Raw genomic sequence first — 14321 nt, 5'->3', positions numbered from 1 at the left:
CCATAATCCACGCATTGAATCTGTGTCTGTATCAATCGAAGGCATTGCAAATAAAGTGTACGCTCAGAAGATGATACCAAGACAATTTTGGCGAGAGGTGCGACGGTATTTTGCTGAAGATAAAGATTGGTGTGAAATTGATATAGATGAAGTCGATTATTTTACGAATCAATTCTGTCTGTTTATCGATCTGCGTAGTTTTAAAGATATTGAGTTTCATGGAAATGGTCTTAGAGTAATGAACACAAAGGACGGAATTCAACTTGAAATTCTGAAGAAAGACACCTCAGTTAAGGGTGCCGACGACGCTCGCGATGATAATATATTTGCCCACGTTTATGTTATCAGTGATGCCCAGGTCACTGTTGAAAATAGTAGATTAAAGTCTTTACAATTTTAAACCGTAGGTCATTCCTATCGGCCATGTTTCTGCCAGCCATTCGCCCGTGTCCAGATCGTATAACTGCACACGTTTGATATCATTTGGCGCCATCATAATTTTACTACGCTTTTCACTACGGATTTCTCCAGCCTTTTTTCCGTACAAACTGTACAAACTGTGCCGGCTCCGGCTCCTTCCAGTTTCAAACAGATCTTATAGTCTTCAAAGTTCAAATGTTTTCTAACACAAACATCTTTCACCCCTTTATTTTTTTTCGTCTCGGAAACGGGAGTTCGAAAAGCATACACTTTCGAGCGTATGCCGACAAAATCAAGAATAGGTTCACCATTCAACTCATCTTTAAATTTACCTATCACTTTTTTATTAATCTTCGGAAAGTTGGGCCCACTCATCCCACTAGTATCATAGTATCGACTCCTTCACCATTCTTTTCCACATCTTCCCGAACTATATCATTGAAAGTTACGTCCGGATCGGGATCGGCACACTGTAAACAAAACTATCAGTATCCATGTAGGCTAATCGTATTCCAGGGAACTTCCGAAAGTAATTGTAATGCGTCTCATACATAAGCAGCTTAGAAAGTTCCAGTACTGCGGCGCCGATGAAAACTGGTTTTACATATCTATGCTCATCCGTTTTCAGTTCCAGTAGGGCACTGTCGCAGGAATCGCCATCCTCTTCGGAAGTTATGAAAGTTATATGTTTCGTCTTTGGATTATACTTCTGAATCTTTTTACGGCCGCTATCCGTACCGTTCCAGTCCGAAACAAATTTAAAGTCTCTGTACTTTCGAACATCTCTATTGTCTTACCGAACATTGCATTATTCATCAGCTTATAGAAATTCTTTTCGAAATCTGTCTTTCCCTTTGCCCTCATTTTAGTGTTAAAGTCAATATATTCTGCAAGACATGGAGCTTCATCGAAAGCAAGCACCCGATAAATCTTTTTCAATCTCATTCCCATCCGAAGATAGAATTCCAGCAACTTGTAGTGTAAGACGTATCTCTCTCTGTCCAACACACTTGTAATCATCGAGTGCCCTGCCTCGGAAATTCATAGTGATGTGGCGCTAATGGCAAATCGCTGTGTTCTTCATGTAATTCGACCGGATATTCTAAGTCTACTTCTAGAAAACTTGGTGGAAGGTGGACCAGGTCCCCACCTCCCCCGGAACCGGCCCTGCTCCGCCGCTCTGCCGTCTCGGGCATACCATTCGTCCCACTCTTCCATCGTCATCAATGAAGTCCGCCCGTAGGCATTGCCTGACTCATTGCCCAGCCGTAGAGATTGTTTGCATCGAGATATTTTATTTCGGTCACTGGTTCTCAGATCGTAATTCCCACCAGCTCCCTTCGCGTCATCTGTTGCATAAGCAGGATGATTTGTCTGTAAATAATGAATATTACACTGGCTGATACCGCCTCGAATTCCCCTCTGTACGAAATTCATCTGCTCAGCATCTTGAATGAGCCCAAACTTATTACCTGTATAAAGTAACATAGCATCCCATGTTAGACCGGGCGCCGACATATAGTGGGCTGGATCTAACTTATATGCTTCTAAACATGTGTCGCGGAAATTTTCGAATATATTTGCAAGAAGGAGAACGTCCGTCTCACAATAGAATTCCATATAATCTTTAATCGTCTTACATCCCACTTCATCCCACACCTTCAATGCATGCTCATAATCAGATTCTGAAATCCCCTCTTCCGTCAATTCGCTATAAAATTCCCCCCTCGGTGGTAGCTCCTCTTCTCCAATCGCTCGGAGATCTAAATATTCATACGGAAGAAACCTTTCGCCTCTTGAATGTCCGGGTACGAAAGTGGGGCCGCCGTCCACCCATCCTCCGGCACAGTTTTTGCCAACTTCGCCAATGACCCCATCATCAACTGAGCACTGTCCATAAACTTTATAGAAAAGAAACGTTTCTTTATCTCCCTCTTCCCATCAACAACAATTGAGGCACTAAAAATAAATGTTTTCGAGAGACCCATAATTCCACCATTGCTCGTCTTAGCTATTAAATTTGGCTCTTGTCCGGGACCCTCATCTATTTCATGTAACTTTTTCAAAATAAAAGAACCATCGTATCCCTTGAGGTTGTGAAAGTAGATAGGAATGGTTCTCGACGGGCGACATCCCTCGCAATAAAAAGTCGCCTCCTCCTTCACTACTCGGTATCCTGCCGGCTCTCCACATGCAATACAGACTGGATCACATCCGTCACGCTGGTAATTAGATCTATCTTTCATCGGTATTATTTCCAATAATACGATTTCGAATAATACTCAGGCCCGTTCTTTCATATCCTTTAGAAATCTGTAACACAGGAGAGACCTGTGAATGTTCTTTTACCATAAACGAGTGGGTGGCCGCCCTTCGCCCCCCGTTCCACCATAACATACGAAAGACAAATTGGAATGTGTCGGCCGTCCCCTTCTCAATAATTGCCTTCAGTATCTGCATAAACAACGTAGGGGGCGGGGACCTTCTTCCGATGTCCTTCGAATTGACATACTTCCTTAGGAAAAACTGGCTGGGCGTCGTCTGTTCCACAGTACACCTGATGTAATTCTAATTCTTCTGTTGACTTAAAACCTCTTTTACAAACCGGACAAATACACTTCTGTCTGCGCTCATTCTTTCGATTAGTACGAGAATTACGAAGGCGATTTAACGCAGTAATTGGTATGAAGTGGCACCTTCGGGCTTCACCGATTATCAGTAAGATATTTGCTATTTGATCGCCTTCCGTTCCGTCAGGGCTCCGCTACTATATAACACAGTTATGTCGGACGGGGGAGTGGGATCATTTTCGTAGATCTGAAATACTTGAAGTTTGACCCTGGATTTTGCTGCTCGAAGCGCCTGAATACAGTCATATCGGCGGGCGTAGGAAAGGGAATACCTTCCCAACAGTAGTCAGCAATAAACGGAGCGTACGTATTCCATTTTTCTCCTTACCTGACCACATTTCTTTTTCACGAAACTCGGGGTCGGTCCACTTTAAACTTGCTACGACGGCGTATGAAAACAGTTCTCGCTGCCCGAAGGTAGACACAGATCGCTAACACAATGCTTATTTTTTAACCATCCGGGAAGTTGGACTGCGCCAGGCCCAGCCCCGGCCAGCCCCGAGTAAAACTTCTACTAGAATTACTTCAAATTAAGTATCTCCTCGAGAACGAGACCAGAACCTCAACAGCTTCAATTGAATCAAGCATATCGTCGTAGCGTTTTACTAATTGTCTTTCACATCCGATCCCCCTACCAACCTTTTGTGTATGTATCTTTTAATTTAACAGGCAATGTACGATTTTGTGTATTACCAGTTTTCGGATCCGATAATTTGACTTCCATTTCAGTATAAACAGAGTACATCTTTCTTCCATGGCTTTCTTGGCCATACCTTCAATATCCACCAGCTCCCCGATATCCTTGACTCGCTTGACTTCAGGAAATTTTTTTTGTAAAACTGCTCCCTTGAATGCTGTATGTAATTGACTGGCCATCTTTATGATATATACTATCCTAAAAATTTTTTAAAATGAAAAAATAATTATTCTATGATAGGTCATCAAAATCCACTATAATATTTTTGTCAGCATTTATTTGTTTATATATCTCACCTAATCTTTCTAAGTCGACTAGTTCTTCCACATCTTGAATTTCTGGTTTATTAGGCGCAGCACAAAATAACCTCTCAACAGTGAAAGAAAGGGCACGCTTACTTAAGCGCGGTTTAAATGCTAAGAATTCTATCTTACTACCTTTCCTGATATTACGAGGTACAATAGCAGGATTTTCTCGGACTGGCAATGGGCTCACTGTTTTAAAAGCACAGTCAATTTCTTGAACCATATCAATACATGTACGAAATCGCTTTTAAACGAAATTTAAAATACGCACTGCTGCGCCTCGCTCCCTCGCTTCTGATACACTTTAGATGGATTGTAAAATCCAGTAGTATTCTTGGAGTGAGCGGCCAGGCTTGCAGCATAACTTTTAGCCCCGCTTGCATCGAAACTTTCACCTAGGGTACGGAATATTATTAAATCAGTAAACTTTTGAAGACTCGGTTGCCAACGGACACACACCCCATCACATGTAGCAGGATCTTTAGAACCGTACTTAGGTCCGATGGGGAAAACTACTTCTAGCTCACTGTCTACGTATATGAAAGGATCTACCAAAGATTCACCAAATATGAGTTTGCCGTCACTGATTTGAATATTCTCTTCTCCGGTTTCAAGTATTTTTATTGCAGTTGAAATAGAAAGGATTGTCATTGTCTTATCGTATATATCTTAATAAAAAATAATTTAAAAAAAATTTTTCTATGATATAGTATCCCAAAATGTCATACATATTCATAAATGGACCAATTGGAAATGGTAAGAGTTACGATGCAGTAAATTTGGCGGAGGGAGTTGCTACGGTGACTCACGTACCAGAATTTGACACTAGTTTTTCTAGCAACATTGCCGACTTTTATAATGGGCGCCACGTTTCGATTGCTGATTTTCAGAATCAGTTTATAGAACATACTCTTAGTTTACAATGTCGGGCTGGTACAGACTCCGCCAACACAAACTACATTATTTGTGACTCTTCCATAATTCAACATCTAACTTTTTCTAGAATCCGGGGCGTGGCAGCGGAAGAAAAAAAGATTGTTTCTAGAGCATTTGACCATTTACATAGTTTCATTATCATATTCAAAGATATGCCTTGGGATTATTGCAGGCGGAATGTGTTGACTCGAGCCAGGTCGTACGAAATAACCGCCTTAAAAGAACTAGAAGAGATTCACAACAAGTTCAAACAGACTTTCTTAGAAATTTGCCACGACTACAGGCTTCCATGTTTGGTAATTCATCAATCTCTTACCCCCCTCGTTCTCAAGAATATACTTAATCCAACAATTGATACCGAGACAGTCGGACCAGTAGATTTTCCACAAGCTTTTGACTTTGGAATTGCATGGACCGGCGGCAGCCAGGGATTTTTAATAGACGGTTTCAGGAGGAGGAACTTGAAAAAGCGTACTTCCACCTGATCAAGAACAACTAGAACAACCTCGAGTCTCACTAAAGAACCTACACAAACTTCTTAACGCTTGTGAATCTGTGTGTGCTTATAATGCTCCGTTTGACCTACGAGCACTTGACATTAGAACCTAGGTCTGAAAGGGACTTTGAAGTTACTTGTCTATGGCTTATGTCAGTTGTGTACATTATACTTCAACCAGAACTTATCGATAAAGCTGAACAAGGGGGACTCGAAAGAACGGACTGTGGTAAATGAGAAGTCGCTTTGAAGATCTTGCAAACTTAATATGTTCAGGAACTGAGGTACCACCTCATCCACATACTGCCGAAAAAGATGCAATAAGTGAACATACTTACGACAGTACATGATAAATACTTGGCCAGGTGGGTGGAAGCGAGGTGGTAAACTGACACTTTCTTCTTTCAAGAAATTAAGACTTTTTCCATGGTACTTATTGAATAACTTTCGTAAATACTTACGTTAGTACTTACGTTAGTACTGACAAGTACCATGCACAGGAACTTACGAAGTACTTACGTAGTACTAATACATTTTCTTCTGGCTCCCAACTATTGAAACTTTCCGGATAACCGCGCCATTTTATCAGATAATATTTCTTTCCTCTAATTTTTTTCGTCTTCAAAATTCGTTCTACTCTGTACAGCTCGTCGGCTCCCGTTCCGAAAGGGCGCTCTGAAGTTCATCGGAGTAGAAAGTGCCGAGTATTTCCTCTCCATTCAGATCTTTTATTTTGTAAACTGGCGGTGTTCCAGTCCAGCTGCGTACACAACTTTTGAAACCACGAAAATCTCCTCTGTCCAATTTGGTAAATATCCTTTCTTAAAAGTGGTCTTGTATTTTGTAATTCGAACCCGTTCTCCCGGCTTGAATTCAGGGTTAACTCCCCCGGCTGCCAACTCAGGACCGAATAGTGTATAAAATGCCTGCCAATCGTTCTCCTCTGTTACGTCCCTGGGTTTCATTTTGATACTTCCGTGAACGGTGTTGTTGTAATTCTCGAGAAGTTGTGGTAGAATGGGGAGCCAGGAACGTGTCTGTTTATATGTAAAGTATTTCCACATCATCGTCTTGAGGGTCCGATTAAAACGTTCAACAACGCTAGCTTTTTTGTCACTGTAGGTGTGAAACCAGTGAATTCCCACCTCCTGGAGCCACCCCTGCATTTTTCGATTAGTAAATTCCCGCCCCTCATCTGTCTGAAGTTTGTCGGGCCTTCTCCCGGATTTCTTAATCACGTCTTGTAGCGCCTGTAACGTATCATCAGCCGTTTTTGACTGTATCGGCCTGGCCCATGCGTATTTACTGAGCACATCGATTACTGTTAGCATGTATCGAATGTTTTTATTCTCTTTTGCGAATGATGAAGGGAATTCCACGAGATCCGCTTCCCACTGGGCGTCTATCGATGTTACGAAAACGCGCCGGCCCCTTCGGAACGCGCCACGAGTACGAGGTACCGGTTTATGTAGATTATAAGTTAGCTGAGTTTTTAACCAGTCCTGCACCTCTTTCTTAGTAACGTGGAGTCCGCTGGCGCGTGCTGCGTCATATAATTTTTGTACACCTCCAAAACCAGTTTTCGGGTTGTAATATAATTCTCTAAGAGTTCCTTCTGGATTTCCTTCAGCTTCCATAATTGCTATATTATACGAAAAATTTCATGTCGTACGGTTGCTGTAAATGAAATACTAGTTTACTGAATGGCCTACTTTTCAATTGCCTGACTAGGTCCTTGGCCTCCTGTTCTGACATCTCCATTCCATATTCTTTTATAATAGTTTTGTTGTCTGTCTGGCTCGGTGAGTAAAATAGTACTAACATCTGTATGTTTCCCCTAAATGGTTTACTAATACTAGTATATTGTTGAGTCAGAACCCAGACAGATAATCTGTCGTGTCTTGCGCTGAAAGCAATTTTGATTAAATTTTCACTGCGCTTCTTCATATCTTTGGACGCGGCGCAGTCGTCGAGTACTATTAAAGTGTTTGTACCGGCCCATTCGTTCCGTACGAAGGCTAGAGTTTTATTCACATCATCGGCGTCGACCGGAAACACGAATACGTTGTCATCCGTGAAAATGAATCTTTTATTATATGTTTCATTGTTCATGAATGTCGGACAAATGAAAACTATATATTCAAATTTCCTTAAGTACGGACCGGTGAGGAGATTCATCACATATTCCGTTTTGCCAGAACCTATCGGTCCATTTATAATCATGTTGAATGGTGGGGTCGCGTATATTGTCATCGGAACGGATCTATATACTGTAAATAAATGTAATAAATATTGCTAAAGATAACAAACCAATTTTACCATATTCGTGAATAGGGTCTGCGCCGGTCACGGCTGCTGCCTTCCGTTCCGAAGTGTTCCGAAGGGACGATAAGGGAGGGGAAGGTCCCTGAGTCGTGTCATTGTGAGGTGACTCTCCGGGCTCGTCCTGCCACTTCACAGGATCCTCCCTCCCTTCCATCTCGTGTATAGCACTTTCTCGAACTTCCGTGTTTATATCACCATTTACCCCGAAGACCATAGATTCTGTTGCGTATTGTAATTCATTATTATAACCTGCGATTGCCGGGCCCGAAAGAATAACCATCTTAGACGGTAATAGAAGTAAATTTGGTGAAACAGCCATATCAAGTTTGACACCAGTATTCATTATTGTGTCTTGATATCGCCTATAACTGATTACTTTATCGGTATTGCGAATTTCATCTTCGAGGAGAACGCCGAATTCTTTTCTTACTTGCTCTGCACTGCCAGTATCGCCTACTATGGTACTACGGATATTTGCTTGTGCGCCGAGTATGCAATATACATAGGCTTCAAGGCTTTCATTGAGGCGAGCGAGACCGGCCTTTGTTAGTCCCGAGTCTCCCTTCAGAGGAATGAAACTATTATATTGTCCCTCCGATCCATCATTTCGGAAGAAATAATAGTGTGGTCTGTCTTTGGCAGGCAGTACATGTTTTTTCTTTCCAAAAATTGTATGTGTATAGAAAACGCCTCCGTCAGCGGAGAGGAAAAAGTCATGACCATTGTATATTGCTTTTGGCTGTCGAACGGGTCCACGATTAGTGTAATATTCATAACCATAACCAAGACCTGAGTTTTGGCCTTTTCGATATCGAAAGTCGGACTTCGTGGGGCTTATATTTCCAAATTCTGTACATAGAAGTTCATATTGGACGAGATTGTATGGATTGTCGCCGGCTTTGAAGGTGGGGGTATCGTCTGGAAGTGCGACGCCCATTTCATGAAGGATCCGACGTACTGTAAAGTATACATGAAAACGGCAGAATGATCGTATTTGTGGCGGAAATTTCCCTTCGGAACCGAATAGATGGGCGAATGATATACCACAACCAGTAGTGCTGCACCATACAGCGAAATTTAATTGCTGGTCCCAGTATTTCATGTTTGGCCCGCCCAGCCAGACATTACTTTCTTTAGCTGATCGATGAGTGATTACGTTATCTTTAAATATATCCCGAGGATGAAAAGTAAATTTATCTGTCGGCGTTACATATATTTCTAAGTCCATGAGAATAGGTTTTACTCCCCCATTCGGTTTGGAAGGAATATCTGCATGCTGTACTGTCGGTACGCTCGTCTTATTCAATTGAAAAGCAACTGGGAATAAGTCTGTACTCATTATTCGTGTTTCTATATACAGATAGATTTTAATGGAGGAGAATTTTCCATACTTCGGAATCGTACTAACATTCCAGACCATGTTAATATTATATTTCGGATTCAGGTTTAAACGAATTTTTTATTTTTTACTAAGAATAGATAACATACTGCAAACAATGGAGAATTTAATAAAGTCATCGGCAGCAGCAAATACGACAGTGGCACTACCAACCGCAGCGTCGGACGCTCGATCCATAATAGAAACAAAGCGTGAAAAAATACTCTGGGCCATCGCAAGTGGTCAAAGTAAGTTATTTTTTGGTAAGGAGATTTCAATTGCTGACGTAGAAAAATGGGGAGATGAAACGGTGAATAAAGCATTTAAAGTCTATGAAGCGAAATACAGTTCTCTTATAAGTGATAATATCACTCAAAGTTTCATAGATCTAGGAGCCCGTGCAATAAGTCAGGTAGTTCCAATCGATGATCGAGATAACTATGCCACTGATCTTAAAAAGGATTTTATTCTAAACAGTGAAATAAAACGATTATCAGGACGGATAGCCTACACGTGGGGACCCATACTTGCTCTAGTTTCCACCGGTTTAATTACGGGTAAACATTTAAATTTTAAAAAAATCGGGTTTAATATAGTACCTGAAATAAATGGATTCAACTTCGCCGACTCAGCAAACGGAAACGACGACCTTCCCGACTCCGACACAGCGCAACATAGAGAAAGTTACAATGCCGCCGAAGCATCCAGGGAGAGTTGCTGCGGGCAAGCGACTAGCGGAATGGAACAGGCAAAACAAGGAGAAGAAACGCCAAGCAATGGTGGGGAATGATAGCGATGCGGTAGCGGCAGACCTACCGCCTACAATGAAAGAACAGTGTGATAGCTCACGCTGGTATAATAAATGTTATCTTGTTTTAGGAATTGTGGGAGTTTCATTGACTGCATTAGGGCTATATTGGGGGCGTGCTCGGCATATTTGTCCCGTTCGGAAAGATCCTCCCCAAAATCAGAAAGCGGAAAAAACAGAGCCAGTAGCGGCTCCGGGGGCCAGCTCCTCTACATTGTATGAGATGGATTAACTCCCCATATTTTTTTTTATTTTTTATTTTATATACTTGTCAGCAATCATGGATACTAAAACAGTTGTAAACACAATGTACGATGGAATTGTAATCGCAGGACTTGCGATGGGATATCTTATGATCTCCAGCAAATTTCTGAAAATAGAGGTTGGTGATCCAAGTCGACCAACTTTAATTCGATTAGCAAAATTAGGCGGTGCAACTGCTGCAGCGGTAGCAACCAAAGATCTCCTTGAACAGAAAAATATTATTCCTGCAGAACCTTATACTTTGTAATAATATACAGTTAGCTATGGCCTCAGCAATAGGAATGACAGTTCTCGGTGCCGTATTAAATGCAACGGCATTCACAGGTGGAAATATTATCGGACAAAAGCTTTCTGGGAATGGTGATGCTCTTATTGAAGAGAAAATTAGACATGATAAAGCATTAGAAAAATTTGAACATGATCGCAACGTCTGGTCAGAAAAAAGATTACTACAGGCTGACTGGGAAAGAGAAAATCAAGCAAAGGATGCGCATGCTGCGGTAGAATTAAGAGATACAGATGCAGAAATCCTGGAAGAAGCAGAAGCGGTGCAAAGCAACTCTACGCCAGCGCAATTCTCAGATTATTATCAGCCCAGTCCTGAGCAAAAAAAATATGAAATGATTTATATTGCTGGAGGATTGGTCGTGGGATGGTTTATGTTACACCGGTAGGATCCCTTCGGAACGCTTCGGAACGACTACAATAATTCAATACAAAAGCTAGTTGGCCAGTTATTGAAATCGATCATGTTCCCATCCTGATCTGTTATCCAGATACGCATTGATTCCATCCAGTCTCCACATTTTCTCAATGGCATGGAAATTGAACCGTTTTTAAAATTATAGGTGACCTTTTCACCTATTTCTTTTGTATCCTGAATGGGAAGTGTTTGTAAAGAGTCTGATACTACTCCCTGTATGTATTCGTCAGAGCCCAAGCCAACATAACTTCCAGTAACATCAACAACATCTGAATGAACTATATATTCAGTGACTGTTAAGAAATCCGCTCGCTTTGGACTCATAGTACTTTTTATCACAGGGTTGTCCTCAGGTTTATCTGAAAAGCCGACTACGTTGGCGAAGCTACCTGTGGCATTGAAATAGACTTTAATATCTTTAGCCAAAGTTAGAAGAACGTGACCTGTCGGCAGATGTTTTTCAAATTTGATTTTCGGCTGCAACCCGATTGCTTTGTTTAACGTATCGATATTGTAGTTACCTGGACGTATTGATTTAGTCTTCTTCGCTTGGTCGCCTTCTTGGTATTTTAATACATTATTCGTCGATGTTATGTTATGCCATGAATTGTACAGTCCGCACTCGAGCAGTCTTATCTTCGTAAACTGTGATATGTCAATGCAAGGTTTAAAATACATAGTAAACGGTTTGCCTGTTTTGCTTACAATCTTAATGATCATCGTTGTATGTTGTATATTATTACAAGGTATTATTTATTTTTCACTGTATATAGGTTAATCATGTCTGGTCCAAGTAACTTCGGTCAAGGTACAATTCACGTACAAAATCTTGAGCTTGAAGATCTGAGTGATGTTAAAGTTAACAATAATACTAAGATAGCTACTAATCATAATAAGGATTATGTCCTTCGTTACAAGGACCGCGAAAAATATTTCGTTTTAGCCGCGGCGCCCCACGAACATGCCGTAGAATTTTCCGAACTTACAGACATTGATGAAACCGTAATTGACGCCACAAAGGCTTCAAACGATCCTACTCCTTTTGCACTGACATGGAATTCGACTAGTCAGAAATTCATGCCTTATAATGTACCGCGTAACATCTTAGATATATTGGATAGTGAAATTAGTGGTGGAGTTACTGAACTGCCAGGAACTCCAAATGTTATTTATTTCGATAGCAATGTTAACAAGTACAAGTTGTTAGATTTTCGTAGTTGGCTTACTCCTACGAATCCATACATTGCACTTCTTGGTATACCGATTCACCTTAAAATTAGTCCTCTTAATACAATAATGAAGGCAGATAATACACTAAGAAGAAGGTGGATTAAGTGATAAACGAGGGGGAGAATTATTGCTCGTATACAGCTAGCGGAGTTCCAGTTAGATTATTTTGGGACACAACTTTAAAGAAACTGGGTCTTAAAAGTGTTGGTGATGAGGCAGCTGTTCTCACTTTACAGACAGTAAATCAACAGATGACTGATAATATGAAAATACTTCAACATGGTACAGTTCTCATTAGATGTGTAAAGTTAGCTACGGGAGATGAATTTGACGATTTGGTTGGATATTATGCTATGAAAACAGATAACAGAACAACTTGTGATATTATTATAAGTATCGATAAAGATCGCAATGAAATGAGTATTGAATGTTTTGTTGGTGGGAATAGAGTAGAGAACGACTTAGGAACTACATTTGTACGTAGAGATAAAAGAGTGAACACTTTAGATATCAGTACCATTCATCTGAAACGTCTCATTTTGTTTGAAGTAATGGTCTTCCGACATATTTTAAGTTCAGAGGAAATTACTAAAATTTTATCTATCGGGTGAACAAGTTAACTAGAGTCGTTCAGAAAAAATTCCACAGAAACCTATCGGAACGATTTTCTGAAAACTGTAGAATGACAGACATTGAACATGACATCACAAGTTACTAAGCAACTGGAACGGTATTGCAAAATTCCTGGAAAGCCCCTGCTGAAACGTCCCGATAGGGGTATTGCACAACAGTGTTCTGATAGGGGTATTGCGCAACATCCCTATGGTTCCGCTCGTTCCGACGACTCCAAACATAGTGAAAAGGGAACAGCCAGCAGATAAAATTCACATCCAGAAACGAGACCCGCACCTTCGGAACCGTAACCGAAGGGTTGCCTTTGTAAGAGCAGACCGGCTCTGGTACGGCTCAGTCAGAATCTATCTAACAAATGAGAGAGAGAATAGAATGTCGTTCCGTTTTGATAGTGGGGGTGAGTCATAGCACATTGCGCAAGTCCAGGACCTGACTCAGCAGGGAATTTCCCTGCTTAGTTCAGGACAATGCACTGCTGCGCAAGCTGTTGCGCGTGAGTTCGTATATAGGTCAGGGTCATACTTTAGTTACATGGATGGTTAATTTTTCCTTCGCTTCATGTAGATAAATGAATAAAATGGGTGTAAAATTCTTACTTTATCCCAGTGACCACCTTTTCTTTACTACTCCTACACCTCTTACGATTTCGACTTGAAGAATTTGTTGTGTAAAGGCATACCATTTTGACGTCTGAGAAAGGTGCCTTTTGTTATCAGGGACAACTTTAACAACGGGCATGTATTACTGTTGTAAGCAATGGGAATAATACATAGTTGCTACTTGTAACTAGGTATCAATTTGCAGATGGATACCTGCTACCCGACGTACAGTGAGTGGTATTGATTCTTCTTTGTATTCAAGAACAGCTTCAGAATATTCAGGACGTTTCACGCATATGGCTATCTTTCAACGGAGTATTTGAGCTCTGAGCACCATAGCTTCTATAAGATAAAACAGCTGTACCCAATAAATGAGCTTGAAACTTGATGTCAGTCACAAAGCGCCCGCGTGTTTATCTCAAATTATCACACTCAAGACCTAAAAATCACTAGTTGTAGCCAAGACATTTTGGTATGTTCAGAAAGCATCTTTGTTTCCCTTTAAGTGATTTGTTCCAGGAATTTCTGGTTCTCTTAGCATTGGCTCAATCAATATCCCCAATTGTCCATCGTTAGATTTGAATGATTTAAATTTTTCCTGCGCTCGAATAGATCTTCCAGTTGATACATAAAAAGACAGAACACAGAGCGATGGCATATAGACGCCATCGGGTACTTTTAAAAAGCAACCACCTGTGACAACATGAGATAGGTGTGGCTGCTTTAGGACATTAATTTAGGCAGCTTAAAGGAGGATTATGGAATATATTAATGTTTACACACTTTAAGCACTTGAACGCCCAAAGTAATTAGGCATTTGACAAGCTATACAATAATATGTTTTCCCGATATGATGGTTGCAAGCAAATAAATGACGCAAAAGCCTAGTTTCATTTT

This window comes from Ptychodera flava, chromosome 12 (genome assembly GCF_041260155.1).
Source record: "Ptychodera flava strain L36383 chromosome 12, AS_Pfla_20210202, whole genome shotgun sequence".
Classification (NCBI taxonomy): domain Eukaryota; kingdom Metazoa; phylum Hemichordata; class Enteropneusta; family Ptychoderidae; genus Ptychodera; species Ptychodera flava.
This window is presented reverse-complemented; position numbering follows the sequence as displayed.